Source organism: Pelodiscus sinensis, chromosome 12, assembly GCF_052426305.1.
Source record: "Pelodiscus sinensis isolate ZL-2025 chromosome 12, ASM5242630v1, whole genome shotgun sequence".
NCBI classification, from domain to species: domain Eukaryota; kingdom Metazoa; phylum Chordata; order Testudines; family Trionychidae; genus Pelodiscus; species Pelodiscus sinensis.
The window spans coordinates 6,625,317-6,648,107 of NC_143063.1; the positions used below are offsets into that span (position 1 = coordinate 6,625,317).

General features: G+C 51.1%; 1 protein-coding gene across 3 annotated transcripts in view; it reads left to right on the top strand.

Annotated features, from left to right (window-relative positions):
• The first annotated feature begins 18,042 nt into the window (after positions 1-18,042).
• The window catches only part of CPNE2 (copine 2), a 162,839-nt gene continuing 158,090 nt past the window's right edge, over positions 18,043-22,791 (top strand). For 2 of the 3 annotated variants that reach the window (XM_075940372.2, XM_006121032.5), the window contains exon 1: positions 18,570-18,703. The gene's annotated coding sequence lies outside the window, so the exon portion shown is untranslated. Of the gene's footprint in view, positions 18,183-18,569; positions 18,704-22,791 lie in introns of those variants that run through there. The other variant, XM_075940373.2, reaches the window with a different exon arrangement.

A 22,791-nucleotide genomic window follows, 5' to 3' on the forward strand; every position in this document is an offset into this window, starting at 1 on the left:
GCTTTTGGGAGTGGGGCAGGGCCAGGGCAGGGGTGAACCCTGAGGTAAGCAGGGCCCAGCGAGAGCCCACATCCCAATACCCTACCTCAGTCATGAACCCCTCCTAAACCCCAAATCCCTGCCCTAGCCCCGAGCACCCCTGCATCCAAACACCCTCCCAGAGCCTGCAACTAGAACCTCTGCTGCACCCCAGCTGCCTGCCCCAAGCTCAGCTCAGACCCTCTGCCTCTGTCTGGTGAAAGTGAGGGAGTAGGGGCGGGGCCTCAGAGAAGGGGCACACAGGAGGTGGGGGCAGGGTATTTAGGTGTGAGGTAGATCTTGGATTGAAGGTTGGAGACCGCTGGTCTATGGTGTCTTCAGGGTTCTTTGTTTCCTCTTGGGGGCTTCAGGCAAGGGGGCCGAGCGGGGTGGGGGGGGGCTTGAAAGAAGGGACAAGGTGGGAGGGCGGGATTGCCCTCGGCCATGGACGGGTCTAGGAACAGCCCTGCTGGAAACTGATTTTTCAATGGGATTGAAGAGCTGCCCTGTTGTAACCTTGTTCACACTGGGGTGTGGGGAGCGTGGCTGTGCCCTGCAGTTTTGTGTGGGATAGGAATAAACCATGCTCAGCAGTGGCTCTTGGCCTGGACATGGAGGCCCGGATTTGAAAGGCGTTTTGGCGTTGCTGCGCTCAGCCTGGCAACGCTGACTGATCCAGGAGCCAACAGCTCGTTTTCGAGAGACACTTAGGTGACGAGGCTCCTCTTAGTGGGCTGTGGGTGCCTAACCAGCACTCGAGTTGTGCTGGAATGTCCTGCAGCACTGTTACGGGTGGGCTAAGGACGTGCATGTTGCCCTTACATGCCTAAATACTCTGGAAAATCAGATGCAGGCTCCTAAATCAGGCAGGGGGTGAGTGGAAGAGTTACTTCTTGCCTCTTGCTTCCAACACGCCTGCTAATACACCCTTGAATTATGTTCATGGGGGTCGTGATTTTTTTTTTTTTGCAACCGTGTTATATTGTTGACTTGAGTTTTACTTTGTGACCCAATGTGACCCCTAGATCCTTTTCTGCAGTCCTCTGTCAGAGTCATTTCCCATTTTGTATGTGTGCTCCTTCCTCAGAGTAGTACTTGGTAACACACACACACACACACACACATTTCCCTCCCCCCACCCCATACCCTGGCTCTGCAGTGTGGGGGAGGAGGGAGACAGGATGGGACAGCCTTTCCTGTCTTAAAGAGACAACATATGGCTTCTCTCAGAAACTTGCCCAGCTGCAGCTCTTTGTCACTGACACACACCCGGTCTGGGCCACACACACGCAGTCATTGTTCCACACACACTCTCCCAGTCTCTGTGTCACAAAGTCTGTCTTTTACACGTGGGCTGTGTCTAGACTGGCAAGTTTTTCTGCAAAAGCAACTGCTTTTGCAGAAAAACTTGCCAGCTGTCTACACTGGCCGCTTGAATTTCTGCAAGAACACTGACTTCCTACTGTCTGAAATCAATGCTTCTTGCGGAAATACTATGCTGCTCCTGTTCAGGCAAAAGTCCTTTTGTGCAAAGCTTTTGTGCAAAAGGGCCAGTGTAGACAGCTCCGATTTGTTTTGCGCAAAAGCTCTTCTAGATTAGCACGGACACTTTTCTGCAAAAAGTGCTTTTGTGGAAAAGCATCCGTGCCAATCTAGACGCTCTTTTCCGCAAATGCTTTTAATGGAAAACTTTTCCATTAAAAGCATTTGCAGAAAATCATGCCAGTCTAGACGTAGCCACAGTGTCTCTCTGTCACACTTACACACTCTGTGTGTAGCTCCCAGCCTCACACCTTCCATCTAAGGCCCCACCCCTCCTGGGAGGCCCAAAGCTGGCAGTGACCACTTCCCAAAATTCATGAAGTGGCCCCCTCCTGCGAAAATGATTGCCCACCCCTTTCTAATGTATTTATAAATTATTTTCTTTTTTCAATCCTTTATTTTCCTAGCTAGACTCATAGTTTTCCTTTCTAAATTTTTCCCTATCTGCTTGAATCTTTTTATACTCATCTTTATTTGATTTTTGTATAGGTTTGGGGGTTTTTTGAGTTTCAGGTAATTTACGATCGCCTGGCTAGTCTCCTACCGGACTTTTCTGGGCTTTGGGAGAGTTTGCTCTTGTGCCCTTATTAGTATCTCTTTGAAACACACCAATTCTCCCACCCCTCCCCGCCTTACGCTTGCGCCCCATAGAATTTTACCTACCCTAATTTAGCGAATATACCCTGCACCCCAATAAACCCCACACCCGAGTATACCCTGTGGGTTTTCCCTTTTGAGTTTCGGAATCCCTGTATACCCAGGCAAGACTACAGCCGGCAGGAGAGACTCAGTGATTAATGGTACTACAAAGCCCCTTTAATCACCTGTCAATGAGCCGCAGCTGATAACGCCAAGCAGTAAGGGATACGTATGTAACCCCTTAGAACAACACTGCTTATTCGGTCACTGATTTTAACTTTTCAAACTTTAACCCTCTTTAAGATTTTCAAACTTTGTAAAGCTTTTACATCAGAGCGAATGAGAACGCGAAGCCTTTTTTACAGTGTTTTTGATTTTTACTAGTTGCACAATAAAGTGATGTTTTTAAATGTGTTGCCCCACGCCCGCGACTTGCTCGGGTCTCCTTCGCTTTGTCAGCCCGGGCTGGAAGCCTCCGCCTTGGGATGCCTCTACCCCACTGCTGCGCCCCCTGTGAGTGTCCCTGCGTTGTGCGGTAGCCAGCCCGGCAAAGGTAGTGGAAGGGGGGGAATAGTGATAGAGATGTAGCCGTGTTAGTCTGGCGTAGCTGAAACAAAAGACAGGACTATGTAGCACTTTAAAGACTAACAAGATGGTTTATTAGATGATGAGCTTTCGTGGGCCAGACCCACTTCCTCAGATCAAATAGTGGACGAAAATAGTCACAGCCATATATACCAAAGGATACAATTAAAAAAAAAAATGAACACATATGAAAAGGACAAATTACCAGACACTTACCTTCCTTCCCCCCCACATCCCCCTCCTGTTCTGAAATGTGATTTGTCCTTTTCATGTGTGTTCATTTTTTTAATTGTATCCTTTGGTATATATGGCTGTGACTATTTTCTTCCACTATTTGATCTGAGGAAGTGGGTCTGGCCCACGAAAGCTCATCACCTAATAAACCATCTTGTTAGTCTTTAAATTGCTGCATAGTCCTGGAAGGGGGGGTGAGGGATTCTTCGCTATTTTTGTGTAAAAAAAAAAAAAAAAAAAAAACCTATATAACCCGCCTACGACTATAGCCCGGGGGACGGGGTTTGTAAAAACGATTATAACACGGTTGCTGAGGAGGCTAACGTCTGCCTTCTTGAGGCTCATTGTCTTTCCTCTTGTTTCCCTTCTCTCTTTCCAAAGTAGCAGGAGCGTTATCATTCCAGGGTTCCTTTTACCTAAGCTGCCTTCCACGTTCCCATTCACAGCCAGCTCCTTGCTGTTTCTCAGAATCAAATCTAGACCAGCCCTCCCCTCCTTGCTTTCACCATCCTCTATGATGGAGTTGTGGATTGCTTTGTTTTTAATTGGAAATGCCATGCCATGGTGTTTCACTAGGCTGCCAGGAACACAAGAGATGGACAGATAACAGGCAATTATTAGCACCCAGAGCATGCCCTCCTGAGAGTCCCGAACTGATGGTATCTGTAGCTTTTTTTGTTATAGCTGTTTCAGGTTGCGTTGCCTGCAGTTAAGGTTGCCTGACACCTCCTCTTGTAACACTCCGTTTTCAGCCTGAAAGGTTAACTTTGGCAAAGTTAAAAGCCACTGAAACTTTCTTTGCCCTCGCATCCTCTTTCTGAATTTTTTTGTAGGAGAAGCAAAAATCAGTATTGTCTTCAAAGCTCTTTGGTGCTATTCTTGATCTCACGCTAGTTCCCAGTGTCTATGCTTCCAAAGCTAAATGACCAGCATAGTGGGTGCTAATTAGCATCTCTGTTCATTGTCACAGCAGGAAACTCAAGGACTGACTTGAGCCTGGGAGCACAAATGACCCTCTTTTCCTAACATCTGGCAGTTTCTGCTCAGTAATGAGACAGTCGGTGAGACTGTGTGGGTGGGTGGGCAGGGAGAGAAACTTTCAGTGTCGACTGCCCTTGTTCTGCCAATACAAAAATTTCCCCTCCGCTCTGCAGTTGTCAATCCAGCGACTCCCACCAGCCTTAAATTCCCTTCTGAAATGTTTTAAGGGAAAGGGGGAAAACTAAGGTTTTCAGGCTAAGCAGAAAGATCTGAACTTGTGAGAGCCAAAAATGGGCTCTAACTCACTGATGTCCAGTACTTCAGCTCGTAGGCCTGGTCTTCGATGTGACGTGAGGTTGAAGTTAGCTGCATTAGGATGATTTTTATCCTACGAGCTGAAGTACTGGACATCAGTGAGTTAGAGCCCATTTTTGGCTCTCACTATTCACGTGGCGGGAGTTGCGTATCTTAGCTTGACTTTGACTCCCAGTGTAGACTAGCCCAAGTGTCCTTCCCATGAGCAGCTCCCTCTTTCCAGTGGGCAACAGTTCCAGTCCACACAATGGACCAAACCTGAACCCCCGCCGTGAACACTCCTCGCTCTGATCTGGCTCTAGAGGTCTCAGCGTGGCCTCACCCAGGCCCGCTGATGGGGGAGGAGTCAAAGGAGTTCATGCTCCCAGCCACCACTGCTGCTATTGCAGTTGGCCTGGGGCCCTTTAAGTTGCTGGCAGAGTGCCATGCTCTGTGTGGCTCTGAGGGCTGCAGCAGGAGCGCACCACACTCCAGGGTGCACGGAAGTCTGGCTGCCCCAGCCCCGCCCCTTCTGGCTGAGGCTCCACCCCTTCTGATAGCATGGAGACAGAGCCTCCCTACCTTATCCAGGGTCCCCGCAGGCTGTTAGCTCTGCTGGCCTTATTTCTAAGTCAAAGAGACCCAGCCCCTAACAGTCACCCAGGAGTTACACGTGGCTAGTTGGCCTGTGGTTATTTTCCAGACAGACATCGGGTCATGCTCAGTGAGTCCAGTAAACCTGCCTGCTCCTTACCTGTAGCTATGTGTAAATTAATTGGTCCTTGGGACACCTGAAGTGTAGCAGCAGTACAGTGCGTCCCGGGAGGATGGTGGAATGTCCAGGAGGCAAATAACTGCTAAGCAGAGAAGGGGATTGTGGGCAGCTAAGTGTCTGAAGAGGAGCACACAGCTCTGACTGCCTCATGAGGGAGGAATCCCACCCTGCCAGCTACTGTCTGCATTTCCAGCTCAAGATCCAGTGTCATCTATGCTGCATAAAACTGCGGAGCATTCTGCAAATTGCCCGTCAGCAACCCCAGAGTGCAGGAATTGCAGGATCCGGCACAACTGATCCTTGGCAGTTGTTAATCAAGAGGGGAGAGGAAATCTCAATGTGCCGAGGGCCAAATCCAGATCTTGGTTACCCTGGGGCAAAGCTGGAGTAAGTATATCAGGGTGCAGGAAGGAAGGATTGAACATGGGCGACATGGCCAAAAACATTCAAGGGGAGGGTGAGTTTTGCCCGCAGAGAGAGTTGTCACAGAGAGGACAGGGCCCCTAACACTTGACCCTCAGAGGAGAGGTTTTAGAGCAGTCTTCTAAGGGTATGTCTACACTAGAACCCTAGTTCGAACTAGGGAGGCTAATGGAGGCATTCGAACTTACAAATGATGCCCAGGATTTAAATATCCTGCGCTTTATTTGCATGTTCCCATCCGGTCGCCATTTTGAAATTCCAACTAAGTCCTTCGTTTGAATTAACTGTTATACCTCATTCAAGGGCTTAGTTTGAATTACCGTTTCATTGCCGCGTGTAGCCGAGGACAGTTACTTTGGGCTAGTGGAATTTCAAAACGGCGACTGGACGGGAATATGCAAATAAAGCCCAGGATATTTAAATCCCAGGCTTCATTTGCAATTTTAAATGCCTACATTAGCCTCCCTCGTTGGAACTAGGGGGCTAGTGTAGACATACCCTAAATAGAGGTAGTGAGCAAACCACCTCACTAGTTCTTAATCTGCAGCTTGATCAATTTATGAATGGGATGACATAGCGGGGTTGCCTGCAGTATTAGGAGACTGGACTTAATGACCCAGGCCCTTTACCATTCCTGTGTCCCCTGCTAACCTCCAAAATATCCTCTTTGCTCTTGTTCTACACCTGCTGAAGGTCCTGTTCCCTAAGGTAGGCGCTCTAGCAGCCCTCCTGCACAAATCCATGGGGCCAGGTCTAATGCATCCGAGGGTGGGGAGGGAGTTGGCTGATGTGATTGCAGAGCCATCGGCCATTATCTTTGAAAACTGTTGGCGATTGGGGGAGGTCCCAGATGACTGGAAAAAGGCAATTTTAGCGCCATTTTCAAAAAGGGGAAGAAGGAAGATCTGGGGTATTACAGACCGGTCAGCCTCACCTCAGTCCCTGGACCAGTCATGAAGCAGGTCCTTAAGGAATACATTTTGAAATACTTGGAGGAGGAGAAGGTGATCAGGACTAGTTAACATGGATTCACTGAGGACAAGCCATGCCTGACCAACCTTCTATGAGACGATAACTGGCTCTGTGGATATGGGCAAGGTGGTGGACATGACATACCTTGACTCTAGCAAAGTTTTAGATAGTCTCCAACAGTATTCTTGCCAGCAAGTTCAAGAAGTATGGCTTGGATGAATGGCGGATAGAAAGCTGGCTGGAAGGTCGGGCCCAGCGGGTAGTGATCAACGGCTCGATGTCAGGATGGCGGTCGGTTTCTAGCGGAGTGCCCTGAGGTTCGGTTCTCGGGCCGGTTTTGTTCAATATCTTTATTAATGACCTGGATGAGGGGATGGATTGTACCCTCAGCAAGTTTGCGGCTGACACTAAGCTAGGGGGAGAGGTAGATACGCTGGAGGGCAGGGATAGAGTCCAGAGTGACTTAAGCAAATTGGAGGATTGAGACAAAAGAAATCTGATGAGGTTCATCAAGGACAAGTGCAGAGTCCTGCTTCGGGACAGAAGAATCCTAAGCATTGTTATAGGCTGGGGACCGACTGGCTAAGTCGCAGTTCAGCAGAAAAGGACCTGGGGATGACAGTGGATGAGAAGCTGGATATGAGCCAACATTGTGCCCTTGTAGCCAAGAAGGTTAACGGCATATTAGGGTGCATTAGTAGGAGCGTTGCCAGCAGATCTAGAAAAGTGATTATTCCCCTTCATTTGGCACTGGTGAGGCCACATCTGGAATACTGCATCCAGTTCTGGGCCTCCTGTAACAGAAAAGATGTGGATGCATTGGAGAAAGTCCAGTGAAGGGCTATAAAACTGATTAGAGGGCTGGAGCACATGACGTATGTAGCTGAGGGATATGGGTGTATTTAGTCTACAGAAGAGTGAGTGGGCATTTGATAGCAGCCTTCAACTACCTGAAGGGGGGGCGGGTCCAAAGAAGATGGAGCTATTCTCAGTGACGGCAGATGATAAAACGAGGAGAGATGGTCTCAAGTTACAGTGGGGGAGGTCTAGGTAGATACTGGGAAAAACTATTTCACTGGGGGAAGGGGGTGAAGCATGGGACTGGGTTACCTAGGGAGGTGGTAGAATCTCCATCCTTGGAAGATGTTAAGCCCAAGCTTGGCAAAGGCCAGTCTGGAATAATTTGGCTGGTCCTGCTTTGAGCAGGAGGTTGGGCTAGATTACCTCCTGAGGTCTCTTCCTACCCTAATCTTCTATGATTCCTCTAAGATTCTGTTAGCTCCACAGGGGGAAAGAGGGGAGGGACGTCCATGACATGAGAACCCCTCTAACCATCTCCAGACCTCCCACAGAACTTCCTTTCTCTCTTCCTGTACCAAGCCTACCTGCCCCCAGGACTAGATAACTCAGAACTGCTGCAGTGTTCTCTTAAACAGCTGCTTGGGAGTTATGTGCCCTGGTGAGAAAGACCTCTGAATTCAGAGCTCTCTGGGCATCTCTCTTCTCCTCCTCCACTTTGAAATATTAAACAGCTGTGCAATTTGCCAATGTCAAGGTCCTGTCATCCAGATCTCTCCTAGACTTGGCTGTGCTAAACCACTGCCCTCTTTGCTAGGCTCCTGGGCTGCGTGAGCTCGGACGCTGGACAGCAGATGGACCCTGCACCCTGTATGTAGAACTCGTCAAACTGCCCGAGTTTTCCAAGGCTGGCGCATGCAGGCAAAAGCATGGTTTGTACTCCAGCTGGGAACTGGGATATGCAGCTCAGCACTCCACCCATTCAAGGACCGTTTTGGCTCTCTTTACCCTCTCTGATCCAGATTCTGATTTGGCACGTCTGCTGAAGTGAGCATCTCCCATTTCCCCAGGGCCTTGGCTCGAGTTGCCTGTTGGCAGGAGTTTTCCAGGCTTTAGTGGCACTTGCCCTTCTTAACATACTGCAGTTGCTGACTTTCATCAAGTGGCAGAGGCAGCAAAGGACTCGGTTTCCTAATCCTCATCTGCCTTTTCGCTGCAGCCTCTGCTTGAAGGGTTTCTTTGCCATCTGTTTAACCCGGCATCCTGCCACTCCTACTGTCTGCCATACAGGGGAAAGCATATGGAAGGCGCGTGGCGGGCTGGATGACACACTCTGCTTACACTGGGACAAATCTCAGTGAAGTTACTCCGGCCTTACACCACAATCTGGCCTTTTCCTGTTGTGTCTCACAGTCACACGTGCGCGTCGGTTCCCTGGCACCAAGGGACAAGCGAGGGCACATGCTCACGCTGAAGGAAATGGAAAACCTCCCAGTGATTTCAGAGGGAGCAGGATCGAGCCCACAGGAAGTGAGTGGTTGGGGACAGAGACCCAGGTCCTCAAAGGTATTTAGGCTCCTAACTCCCACTGGAATAATGGGAGTTAGGAGCCTAAATCCCTGTGCAAATGTAGTGCAGGAGTGCTTCTAGCGGCTCTCCAGGCTCTGATGGTAGATGCCCACCCACGCTGCACATGGCAGATACTTCTCCAAGTCTGTGGGGGTGGGATGGGGGTAGGGCCATGGGGAAGCAGCAGGTCTCCCAGGCATGCTCCCTTGCGAGCCTGGCACATTTGTGAGAGGAGTTAACATAGCTCCAAGTGGCACACCTGCCTGCTTGCACTTCCCCACCCCCCAGCAGGGACTCCAGTGGCAGCTGGCCTCTGAAAGCACCTTCAGGCAGGGCCCAGCTGCCATTGACATCCCTGCCTATGTGCTGCCAAGTGTACATACACACAGACAGCCTTTGCATGGAGGGGCTGGCTCTTGCTGGGGTGGCAGCATCTTTTGGAGGTGGAATCCCTGCTCTGTTCAGTGGTCAAAGCCAACCCCTTTTCCAGGGCCGGGGAGAGGGCTGGGTGGGGGGCGGAGTTCTCTTCCAAGCTCCACCCCTCCAATAAGCTCCACCTTTGGGAGGCTCCAGAATGGTCAATGTGCATGTTTTCTGAACTCCTCTAGGCTCCTTGAATGTGGCTTCCCCTCAGTGGAGCTTGACTAGGCTGGGAGCTTGACTTTTTCTTGAACAGGGTAAAAAACAAGTGGTGGAATTGCCCGAAGGCTGGCTTGAATGAGGCATCTCACATAATAAACTGAGAAGATCTGTGATTGTCCCTCTCCTGCCTGACCTGAAGGAGAGAGTTAAACTCTCCTGACATTTAACTTCCCACTGGGCCCTCACTGATGAATGGGGGAGCTCACATGGTTCCAGGCTCTCTGCTGCTGCTGCAGCTAGACATTTCTGTATCATTTATGCTAAGATCACATACCTGAAGTTTTCTTCACGACCATGTGTGATGTAGTGGGGGGTACCTTGCTGGTTGCTAGGCTTGGGTTGTGAGTGACCTCCACTGGCTGCTGGCTGCAGCATGGCCCAGCAGGGCAGGGGATGAGTCATTATGCAAGGGGGCTTCGAACCTGTCTGATCAGTTATCTCCCAGGAAGCGAAACAATGGGAAGAAGGGGAGTGGAGCCCTGGCTGGGGGCAGGACTGGAAGTGAGTTAGTTAGGTTTCTGGCTTGTATCATGGAGGAAGCAGCCTAGGCAATGGGCTGGGATTTAGGGGCCCAGGCTCCCCCATCTCAAGGGGGGCTGAGGCATCCTAGCCCTGCCCTGTAACCAGATTACATCTGTGCTGTGCTATATCCTGGAGAAGCAATTAACTCCCTGGCTACGTCTAGACTGGCATGATTTTCCGCAAATGCTTTTAACGGAAAAGTTTTTCGTTAAAAGCATTTTCGGAAAAGAGCATCTAGATTGGCATGGACGCTTTTCCGCAAAAGCACTTTTTGCGGAAAAGCGTCCGTGCCAATCTAGGCGCGGTTTTGCGCAAGAAAGCCCCAATCGCCATTTTTGCCATCGGGGCTTTTTTGCGCAAAACAATACCACGTTGTTTACACTGGCCCTCTTGCGCAAAAGCTTTTGCGCAAGAGGGCTTTTGCCCGAATGGGAGCAGCATAGTATTTCCTCAAGAACACTGACAATCTTCCATAAGATCGTCAGTGTTCTTGTGCAAATTCAAGCAGCCAGTGTAGACAGATGGCAAGTTTTTCCGCAAAAGCAGTAGCTTTTGCGGAAAAACTTGCCAGTCTAGAGGCAGCCCCTCTATTCTACTGGCTGGTGGAGTCTGTCCATGGGGATGTAGGAGACAGGAAAACCCCAACGCGCCGTCACACCATGAAACTCCAATGCGCCGTCACACCATGACAGCCAGAGACTGTTTGACCTTGTTGTTAAAGCACTCGCCTCAGGTGAGCCGGGTGCCGTTCCCAGTTCAGCTTCCCTGTGTGACCTTGGGCAAGTTGCTTTGTCTCTGTGCCTCAGTTTTCTAGCTGTAAAATGAGGATAACTAGCTTGTCTGTTTACACTGGATGGTCTTTGGGACAGGGACTGTTCCTTACTGTCTTTGTACAACGTGGGCCTGATTTCAGTTGGGGCCCGTGAGTGTTACTGGACAATTGATGATGAAATGAGAAGCATAAAGTCAGATTCCTCCCCACTTGGAAATTTCCGTGTGGCCCAACCAAGTTCGACGTAATAGCCCTTCCCTTTTGCACCTTATCCAAACTAATATATGAGCCATGGTGTTATTAAGGGACCCAACTGAAACCGGGGACTCAAAGCTGCTTCTAAAGGAACAATTTAAGTGCAAAATTTGCACTTGTTTCAAACAAACAAACAAACAAAGAAACAAAGAAACCAACCAACCAACCAACCAACCAACCAACCCTTCATTTAAAAATTAACTGGATAGCTTTTTCTTTAGGCCTGGTCTACACTGAAAACTTCCATCAGCATAGTTACATCTCTCAGGGATGTGAAAAATCCTCCCCCCCCAGAGTGATGTAGCAATGCAGCATTAGGTCAACAGAAGGATTAAGTACAGCAACAAGAGAACCTCTTGGCTATGTCTAGACTGGCATGATTTTCCGCAAATGCTTTTAACGGAAAAGTTTTACGTTAAAAGCATTTCCGGAAAAGAGCGTCTAGATTGGCACGGACGCTTTTCCGCAAAAGCATTTTTTGCGGAAAAGCATCCATGCCAATCTAGACATGCTTTTCCGCAAAAAAGCCCCGATCGCCATTTTCGCGATCGGGGCTTTCTTGCGCAAAACAAATCTGAGCTGTCTGCCCTGGCCCTTTTGTGCAAAAGCTTTGCGCAAAAAGACTTTTGCCCGAACGGGAGCAGCATAGTATTTGCACAAGAAGCACTGATTTCTTACATGAGATCGTCAGTGTTCTTGCAAAAATTCAAGCGACCAATGTAGACAGCTGGCAAGTTTTTCCGCAAAAGCAGCTGCTTTAGCGGAAAAGCTTGCCAGTCTGGACACAGCCCTCCAGTGTAAAGGCAGGTCTATGCAGCAGACTTATATAACTATTTCTCTCAGGGATGCGGAAAAAGCCACAAGCCTGAGCAATATAGTTATACTGACCCCACACGGACAGCCCTATGTTCGAGGGAGAACTTCTCTCGTCAATACAACTGCTGCCGTTCGGAAAGGTCGCCAATGGGAGACGCTCTCCTGTCGGCAAAGTGGCATCTTCACAGCAGCAGAACAGCGACACATTTTCACTAGTGCGAATATAGCACTGTACATGAAGACTGTACATGAAGACTAGGCGGTAACCTAGTGACAGGTGATATGGGGAAAGTACTCAATGCTTTCTTTGCCTCTGTCTTCACGGACAAGGACAGCTCCCAGACGAATGCACTAAGTGATGCAATACGGGACAAAGGTGGACAGCCCTTGGTGGGGAAAAAACAGGGTTAGAAACTATTTAAAAAAGCTAAACGTACATAAGTCCATGGGACCGGAGTTAATACATCCAAGAATACTGAGGGAGTTGGCAAATGTCATTGAGGAGCCTTTGGCCATTATCTTTGAAAAGCTGTGGCGATCGGGAGAGATCCCAGATGACTGGATAAAGGCAAATGTAGTGCCCATCTTTAAAAAAGGGAAGAAGGACGATCCAGGGAACTATACGCTGGTCAATCTTACCTCAGTCCCTGGAAAAATCATGGAGGGGATCCTCAAGGAATCCATTTTGAGGCACTTGGAAGAGGGGAAGGTGATCAGGAATAGTCAACATGGATTCATGAAGGGCAAGTTGTGCCTGACCAATCTGATTAGCTTCTATGATGAGGTAACTGGCTCTGTGGACATGGGAAAATCACTGGATGTGATATACCTTGATTTTAGCAAGGCTTTTGATACGTTCTCCAACAATATACTTGCCAGCAAATTAAGGGAATGTGGTTTGGATAAATGGATGGTAAGATGGATAGAAAGCTGGCTGGAAGGTCAGGCCCAACGGGTAGTGATCAACGGCTCAATGTCAGGATGGCGGTCGGTTTGTAGTGGAGTATCCCAAGGTTCGGTTCTGAGACAGGTTTTGTTCAACATCTTGATTAATGATCTGGATGAGGGGATGGATTGCACCCTCAGCAAGTTTGCGGATGACACTAAGCTAGGGGGGAGAGGAAGATACACTGGAGTGTAGGGATAGAGTCTAGAATGATTTAGACAAATTGGAGGACTGGGCCACAAGAAATGTGATGAGGTTCAACAAGGACAAGTGTAGAGTCCTGCACTTGGGATGGAAGAATCCCAAGCACTGTTACAGGCTGGGGACCAACTGGCTAAGTAGCAGTTCTGCAGAAAGGGACCTGGGGATTACAGTGGATGTAGGAATAAGATCCTCCGGAAAAGGGCTTTTTTTCCGGAGGATCGGGGCCAGTGTAGACGCTCTTTTCCGGCTTTTCTAAAAGCCGGAAAAAAGCGGCGGACATTTTTATTTAAATGCCGCGGGGGATATTTAAATCCCCCGCGCATTTCCCTATTGCGATTTCAAAAATTACCATGCCCCTTCCAGAAAAGGGGCCAATGTAGACGTAGCCCTAAAGTTTTAACAAGTCTAGGTCCAGGAAAAAGGGAAAGTGGGTAAGTGCCCCTTTAAAATCTTTGACAAAGCACCCTGTGAATGGTATACACAAAGGGGAATAAAATAAGGGATAAGGGATCTTTCGGAAAAGGCTTTATTTTCCGAAAGATCCGCGTCTAGACTGGCGCTTTTTTCTGGCAAAGCTCCGTGCCGAAAAAAAGCGGCAGCCATTTTTATGCTAATGAAGCGGGGGAGATTTAAATCCCCGCTTCATTAGCAATTGCGATACGTCTAATTTGCATCCCTTTTACGAAAAAGGGATGCAATCTAGACATAGCCCCTGTGTATTTGGCTTGTGGAATTGGCCTGAAACAACAGGAATAGAGATGTAGTTGTGTTAGTCTGGTGTAGCTGAAACAAAAGACAGGACTATGCAGCACTTTAAAGACTAACAAGATGGTTTATTAGGTGATGAGCTTTCCAATCTAAGTCATTGGATGGATGCTTTCCAGAAGATCTCCTTCTGTACAGAGAACTTACGGACACTCAATTTGCTGAGCCAACGTACATGCAGGTTCAGGGGCGGTTGAAAGGACTTGAACAGTTTGAGTATTGACCATGCAAGCTGAGATGCTGCTGCCAGCAATGGGCCATGTTGGAGGCCTGCACTGTACCAGAAATGCTGGTTCAGAGTCAGGTAAGTGAAGAGAGCAAAGAGGAAAGCGAAGCAGCAGCAGGCCTCAGATGCTAATAGTGCACCAGCTTCATCCTCTGGCCCTGCACCTAGTACCTGTACTGTTTGTGGCAAGGAAATTGTGGCTTGAGAACTGGACTGTTCAGCCACTCACAAAGCAGCAGCATGACAAGCCTGAACTGATCAGCTTTCTGGCTTACACCATTGTCTTTTCAGTCAGACAATTGCCATGTAGTCTAGCCAGCAGCAAGCATCTGCTGCATTTCTGTGTCACGTGAACCAGTATGACTGTAAACAATTCTTTGGCTGTCTTGTATATGTGCATATATAACACATCTTGCTTACCCAGACCACTGGTTTTGATCATGTCTGTAACAGGGCAGCTGCCCTGTTCTGGCCCTTTAAGAGTCAAACCCCAGCCTGGAGCAGGCCCGGGGCCTTCAGCCCAGCTGGGCAGCGTTGGCCAATTAAGGCCTAGCTGGGAGCCATAAAAGGGGAGGGCTGCTTCAGAGAAGGGTGTGGGCCTGGTGGTTGAGGGAGCAGGATGCTCCCTAGGGCTAGGCCAAGGGTGCTTGGACAGACAAATGGCCGGCCTGAAGTAAGGCCTGCTGGAGAGACTCCAACCCCCTGGAAGGGGAGGCTCAGAGTGAGTGACTTGGGCATTGCTGGAGGGCAGTGTGGTGAAGAGAATGATGTGACTGGAGGATTCCAGAGGGGAAACCCCACGTGAACGGAGGCCTGTGCGGGCGGAATGGACTGATTCTGGGGACAGATGATGGACCCCTGCTATGGGGATGAGTGAACCCCTCACAATGTCAAATTCTTCAGTGAAAGGGGAACTCACTCTGGCTAGTCTAGGTTGCTTTAGCCAGAATTGTATCCTAGGTCTACACTATAGACCAGTGGTCCCCAATGTGGTGCCCGCGGGTGCCATGGCGCCTGCCGGGGCATTTGTGTGTGCCTGCTGACAACCTGGGCTGGCCCCGCCCCCAGCATGTGGCGCACTGGAAGCACTGGCCCCAGGAGGCGCCGGCCCCAGGTGCGTACCACGCACCGGTGCCTGGTGCGTGGTGCTCGGGTGGCCCCAGGCCTGGGGCACATGCAGGTGTGCGGTGCCGGTGCCAGGCCCGGGCCCACGGCACAAGGCGCTTGGGTGGCCCTGGGGCACATGCTGGCTCCTGGGTGCCCGGCGCGTGAGTGGCCCCGCCCCTGGGTGCCCGGCGCGTGAGTGGCCCCGCCCCTGGGTGCCCGGGAGCCTCTAAAGGTTGGGGAACCACTGTTATAGACTTATGTTGGTATAACTGTCTCGCACAGGTACACCAAACCATGGCAGCAGCACGATGTCGACAGAGCGTTGTTCTCTGCCAACCTGGTGTGGCAAGGTCAGTCCCAGTCCTGGGCCCCTGGCCAGTTCACAATCTCACAGATAGTTTAGGTACTGCAGCATGGACCCCCCCTTGCCCTGGCCAGGGTTGGACTTCTGTCCCTGGGCTAGGAAGGCATTGGGGTAGGTGCCTCCAGTCAACCTGGGCTGGGTAAACAATCCTCCCCCACCACTGGTTGAACTCTCAGGCTACCTGAGGGGAAGAGAGCCCAAACACTCCTTATCAGAGCTCCCTTCCCCCCCCCCCTTTGCTGTCTTTGGCAATGCTGTTCACCTCATCAGCTTTTCTGACTCCCTCCTTGTCTGGTATAACCCTCTCCATCTCACTCCAACCGCCTGTCCCACTCCCCAAACTTCCCGCAGCAGGGAAGGCTTTTTAAAGGGTCCCGAGTGCCGCCTGAAGTGAGATCAGCTGGCCCTAATGCAGAGGTGGGCAATACTTTTAGACAGTGGGTCACTTCACCACTTTTTGGCGTGGGCCCGGGCCACCCTGTCATACTCTGGCAGAAGGGGCGGGGCCAGGACACTTCTGTGCTCCCCTGCCTACAGACCCTGACTGGCCTGGGGGTGGAGAAACAAGTCAAGTCTTTGCCCTTTGCCTCCCCTGCTTAGAGAGAACTGCCAGGTGTTCTGAACAGCTGGCAGTTCTGTTTAGGCATCTGCCCCCTCTCAGGGCAGGAGGAGACTTTGCATGCTTCCCCCACCCCCAGGCCAATCAGGGTCTGGGGGAGGGAGAAGTACACAAAGTCTCTTGCTCCCTGCAAGTGGCACACCATGCTTGCAGGGCAGGGACAGGGTGGGAGAGACTTTGCTTGCTCCTCCCTCCCACAGGCCCTGTTTGCCCTGGGGGTGGGGGAGTGGCAGAGCATCTATGGGCTGGATTGGGCCCATGGAGGCCCCTTTACCCACCCCTGCCCTAATTGATTTATAGTAGGCCTCCTCCCTCACCTCCGCTATTCCCACTCCACCCCTGGTAACTCTGCGTCAGCTGCTCCCTGCTGCCATAAACCAACCCTCTCCCAATTAGCCACCAATGTCCCAAACACTCATTGAGCCTACTGGGGGATGCTGCACACTGGCCAGTGGCAATAATAATGCTCTGTATTGCTGTAAGGAGAAAACAGCTTCCTGGATTTTCAACAGATACAGAATCATCATACGATTGACCAGCCTAATTCCCACTAGGCTGAAAAAGATCAAGTCAGTGCACTGCAGCATTTCAAAGACAGCATCTTAATTACAGCTGGGTGAGTAGTGAGGCAAATTACCCAGAAGTATTTCAGCAAGTTCTCAATACTGATTTGCTCTTACTGCCTTTACACAAGGGCTGTGTCTAGACTGCATCCCTTTTCCGTAAAATTTTAAGAGGAATAAGGGATCTTTCGAAAAAGGCTTTATTTTCCGAAAGATCCGCGTCTAGACTAGCGCTTTTTTCTGGCAAAGCTCCGAGCCGGAAAAAAGCGGCAGCCATTTTTATGCAAATGAAGCAGGGGGGATTTAAATCCCCGCTTCGTTTGCAATTGCGATGTGTCAATTCGCATCCCTTTTACGGAAAAGGGATACAGTCTAGACACAGGCAAGCATTTGCAGAAAATCATGCCAGTCGAGACGTAGCCAAAGTGAATCCGAATTTGACTCCATACAGGTACTAAAAGTGCTCCCCCCCTCCCAGGAGTGCAATAAGCACCATGAGTCACCTGTCACATACTTGTTTGTTCTCCCCCCAAGGAAGAAGCATGTGCAAGGGGGTGTTTCATGCTGGAAGGAAAAGCTATGTAGCACTTTAAAGACTAACAAGATGGTTTAATAGGTGATGAGCTTTTGTGGGCCAGACCCACTTGTACATAGTTTTTCCTTTTGTTTTAGCAAGATCAGACTAACACAGCTACCTCTCTATTACTATCCCGCTGGAAGGGTTTGTTTTCCAGTGCTTAATTTGCAAGAGAAGAGCTGTTGGGGTGCAAGAAAGTTTTTTACATTCATAGCTGACACACCCAGCCTGGAGGTGCTGGTTTGAGCCCTGGCCCATTGTGAAGCCTGGGGTATTTAACCTGCATAGCAACATGTAGGCTTTAGAGAAGGCAGATGTCCTTGCTTCCAGCATTCCAGAAGGGGGCAAAGCGTCCCAGGGGCCAGGTCCAGCCAGGGAAAGTGGCTTCTGGCTGAGATCTACTGGATCCTCAGCACAAGTTGGTCAATGGCAAAGTAACTCACGTTAGGCTGAAGCACTTTACAGGGCTAGCTCAGCCAATGGGCGCCCATGGCACGTGCTAACAGCAGCGGTTCGAAGGAATCCGGAGTCCCAGCAGCTCCCCAGAAATCCATCGCCCGCCGTGTGTTGGCGAGAAGCTGCTCGCACGTTGTGTGTGTGTGGCTCGGTCAAAGCGAGAGGCCCCGATCCTGCAGCTCTTCGGAGCTTTCGGAGCGCGGTCCAGGCCCAGGGATGCCCCCGAGGGCAGGATCGGGCCCTCGACTGGGCGGCACGTTACGAGCTGGTTTCCCCGGGCCTCGTTAGGAGCCCGGAGCGCTTCGCTCGCCTGCCCCCGCCGAACGGGCACAACCGCGGTTCCCAACAAGCCGGATTGGTGCAAACGTGCCGCGGGCGCGTCTCTTGCGCGGGCCGAGATTATTTACTTTGCAAGGACCAGCCACCTCGCCCAAGCTGTTCAAAGCGCGTCTCCCCCTCCGAGAGCCGGGCAGAAGCGAGCGCCTGAGGACGCTGCCCCTCCCCGGGAAGCGGTGCGGGTAAGAAGCACTTAGTGACAATCCACCTCCCTGGGGGTGGCGCCCGGCGTCTGTCCCCGGGGCAGCCGGGGAGCGGTGCTCCCGGAGTGCGGCGGGGAGGGGGGCTCGCTGCCGTGTCTCCTCGGGGGTGGGCTGGGGCCCTTGCGTGGGCATGGCTGGGCGCCGCGCGGCTTGCTCTGATCCCACCCCTCGCTCGCCCACTTACTAGGCGCTGCCTGGCGCCGCGCGTTGGGCGGGTCGCGGCCGGGAGCGCAGCGGTGCCAGGGCGGACCCAGCGCTGCTCTCCACCGGGCGCGGGCTGATCCGCGGCGCGGCGAGCTCCAGCGAGCCCGGGGACGTGGCCCTGCGCGCCGCGGAGCGCCCCCGTCGCGAGGAGCCGCTGCCTGGCTGGGGAGATGCTCACACACTGACCCCGAGCCCGCGGGGAAGGGTCCCCCTCGTGCCCGCTCCAGCCGGCGATGCCCCAGCAGCGCCCCGCGGCGGCTCGGTGAGCAGCGGGGGGCCTGGCCCCGGACCCGGCGGTAAGTCCCCCGCGGGCTGGGCTCGAGGGGCCGCCTGCCGCTTCCAGGAGGGAGGCTGAGCGCGGCTGTTGCAGGGGCCGGGGGAGGCTCCTGCACCGCACGGGGCTTGCGGGCCCCTCTCGGCCGCAGCTCTGCAAGTTTCCCGGCAGTGGCGCCGGGCGGGCGGGTTGGGGCGGGGGTGAGGCTCGGCCTGACTCTGTGCATAGTTTAAATCCAGGAAACGGTTCGCCTCCGAGCGAGCGTCCCCAGCCCTGCCCTGCCCGGCAGCGCCTGAGCCACGGCCGCCGGAGGGCGCTTTGCAGCCCCTTCTACAAGGCCACGGGCACCCTGCGCTGGGCTGCGAGCGCCTGGCTCCGTCAGCTGCAGCTGCCCGGTCAAACCAAATGCTCACTGGCCCCTGCTGCTCCGCCTTCCTGCTCGGACATTGCTCCACGACTGCGCTGTCTGCTCTTCGCAGAGCCTGGGACCTGATGGCATTTGCCTTGCGCCTGGGATCCTCCCAGGCTCGCAGTAACTAGGGGAGAACCTCCGCTCTGGAGGAGTAATAGAGATGTAGCCGTGTCAGTCTGGTCTGACTGGAGCAAAAGACAGGACTATGCAGCACTTTAAAGACTAACAGGCTGGTTTATTAGGTGATGAGCTTTCCTGGGCCAGACCTGCGATTTTTTTCCTTTAAAGCTACTGAGCGCTCTCCCCTTCTAAAAGTATGAGAGACAATCCAAGTTCTTAGAGCATTGCAGGGAGAATCCATCACAGCTTGTGGATTCTGGCTGTGCCGATCAGGAGGCGAGGAAGTGAAAAACACTGCTTCTCTTGCAGCTTCCTAACAGCCCCTGGGTTCTCTGCCGTTGGAGGAGCCAGAAAGAAAGGCTCTGCTAATGTGGTAGGCTAAGTCCACACTGCAGCACTATTTTGGGATATCCTGCATCTTCACAGCAAGCCTGTTACTTTGAAATACAATGTCCCTGTGAACCTCATTCCACGAGGAGCAAGGGACGTTTCGGAATAGCTGGTTATTTCGAAAATCTGGTGCTGTGTAGACAGTACCAATGACGAAATAAGCTATTTCGAAATTGACTCGAAATGAGCTACACTATTTGTGTAGCTCAAATTGCATAGCTTATTGTGAGCTACTGGGGCAGTGTAGACGCACCTGTAGGGCCCTGCATCTATTCACCCTGAATGTTTAAGATACCACCTGGACATAAGAATGAGCCTGATTCTTGGCAGCAGCTCTAGGAACTTCAGGGATGGGTTTAGAGCCGATGGTACATGTGTCCTATGGCACATTTTAAAGCCCTTTCTTCTCTCTCAAGAGTTCTGCACTACAAATTGCTTGTCTTACTCATGCCGGTGACGCAGCTTACTCAGTACTACTTTGCTCCCACTCTGGCTGTCTTATCTATTGAGACTGTAACTTTTCAGGGTACTGTGTGTTCATAGGAAGAACAGTCAGGCCTAAATCTGGGTTATAGCTACCATAATACATGGCTATAGCAGCCCTGCTAACTTCAACAAGACTGCTGTTGTGAGTGTGGTGCTTAGCATCCAGCCTGGATTCACATATGCCCAAAGATTTACCTGGGAGAAGAGATCAGTGATCCACTTTGCATTCTGATTGTTAATTTCCACAGGCCCTGCACTTGGGTGCTTTGAGGTGTTGGATATCCTTCTGGCAGCTCAGTGCTGCAGGGTCCCCTCCCTCTTTTCTCTGCCCCACTTGCTGTGGATGCGAGTCATAGCAAATGTCAGTGAGCTTGTGAGTGTGCAGATGCTTGTTTGCCACCAGTGTGTGAGTGCCTTCACTTTTGTACGCTTCCCGTTGGCTGTTGTGATCCTCAATGCTATTTGCTTTGTAGCATCTGGGTCTGCTGAAACCTTGGTGGGTGATTAACTGCTTTGTATAGGAGGTGGTGGGAAGGGCTCCTTTTCTTTGTAGGAACAACTCCCAGTATTAGGCTACGGCTACATTGCGTTTTTTTTGCGGAAGAGGATATGCAAATCCCGCTCGTATTTGCATATTTTCTTCCTATTCTTTTTGCGGAAGAGGTGTTGCCGATAAAAAGCTCCATGTAAACGGGACCATTTGTCGGAAAAAACCCCATAGTCTTAGTGATAGCTGTGATTCCTGGCTAGGCTTAGGATGTTCTTCAATCCAAGGCAGGGCAAGTAACTGACCTACCAAGAAGTAGCACGTTCTAACTCTCCATCTGGGTTCTGGATCCACGAATGCCATGAACACCTGAAGACTGAATTGAACGCTGAAAATATTTTCCCTTAGCTCTCCTCCTCCCGTTGCCAAACTAAGATCCTGGTACTGTAATGCTTCCTCATGGAGTAATCATTACGCAGGTGGCCCTGTTGGAGTCCAGGGCCTGCATGGAGCAATAAGGATTAATGTACTGGCATGCCCACTTTTGCTGTCGCTCAAGAAACTGCAGTGGTGGGAAATTTGTAGCTAAGAAGGCCTGTGTGCCAGATTCTGATTTTTGGCTACAACTCTGTAAGTGTCTGATCTTCTTCCCATTGAAGTCAATGCAAAGATTTACCTTTGTGGCCTGTGGATTCAGTGCTAAGTCAGGAGTAATTTCATGGACTGTCCTGGAGTTGCTCCTGAATGATGCTGGAGAAACTGGGCTGAGAATCTGGCCTTTACTGTAGACCTCTCCCTAGAGGTCACCATTCAACTTTGGGATTGCTGAAGAGTTCTGTGGCTCAGCTCCTGCTCTCTGATAGCTTCCTCCATAGCCCAGGATTCAACTTTGCAGTTCTTAGGGCACTTAATGAAGTTTGTAGGCTGTTACCATTAGGGATGTTAGAAATAATTTATTTTAGTAATCTTGTAGCTGCAGTGATGCAGTTGCTAAAATGCCCCCTCCCTCGGGGAGCCCCCTGCTACCCTGTGCTGCTGCCTCTGTATCGGGGCAGCAGCGCGGGGTGGTAGGCAGGAGCCAGTCTGCGAGGAGAGAGAGTTTAAAAATCTGCTCCCTGTGCTGCTGCCTCTGATACAGGCAGCAACCCCTGTCTGTGGTGGGGTGGGGAGGGCAGAGTTGCCTGCAGACAGAGGCTGCTCCAGCATTCCATGGAGCAGACTCTGTCTGCTGCAAGCCTGGATCCGCCATAGACAGTGGCTGTTCTGTGGGATGCCGGAGCAGCCTCTTTCCGCAGAGAGCTCGGGCCCCCTGCAGACGGGGGCTGCTGCCCCCACACTGTTACCTCTGATACTGGACAGCAGGTGAGAGCCAGTTTTTAAACCGGCTCCCCACTGGACCAGCTCCTGCCTACCACCCCACACTCCCCTGCGTGCTCTTCATTTAAAACTCAGACTGGTGGGCTAGCATTAAGCCACCCTGCCGGTCTGAGCTTTAATTGCACGGCACGTGGGGGGAGGGTGTTGCAGTTAACCAGGACTGTTAACCGATAAGCAATCACAGGCCAATATGCAGGGGGGTTCTGAAGGGTGTCATGGCGGGGGGGTGCATTCACACCCTTGTGGTCCACATTTACAAAAAAAGCCCTCCCTGAAATTCCTGCATACGGGCCTGAATCACTGATTGGTTAAATGCTTGGCCAACTAGCCGCTGCCATCCCTGGTTACCACTGACACACATGTATGGCCCAGAACGTTGAAAATCGGGGAAAATTACAAGAAACATCAAATTGTGTATTCTTTTACCTCAGTGGCAATGTTCAGTCACCTAATGTCTTGCCAGCCCAGGACATAAGTGCTCCTTTAGGGTGTGTGTACACTGCACCCGGAGCTTGAAATAAGCTACACAAGTTGAGTATCTTATTTTGGGGTAACTTCAAAATAGCTTATTTCGAAATTAGGTGCTGTCTACATAGTGCCAGACTTAGAAATAAACCGTTATTCCGAAACATCCCTTAATCCTCATGGAATGAGATTTACAGGGATGTTGGAATAGTGAGACTGTTATATTTAGAAATAATAGGCTTTTTCACAGATACAGAATAGGTATTTCAGGATACCAGAAGTATCCCAAAATATTGCTGCAGGGTAGACGTATCCTTAGTGGATCAGGAAAAAATTAGGCCAGGAATTACTACAAACTGAGTCACATTAATGG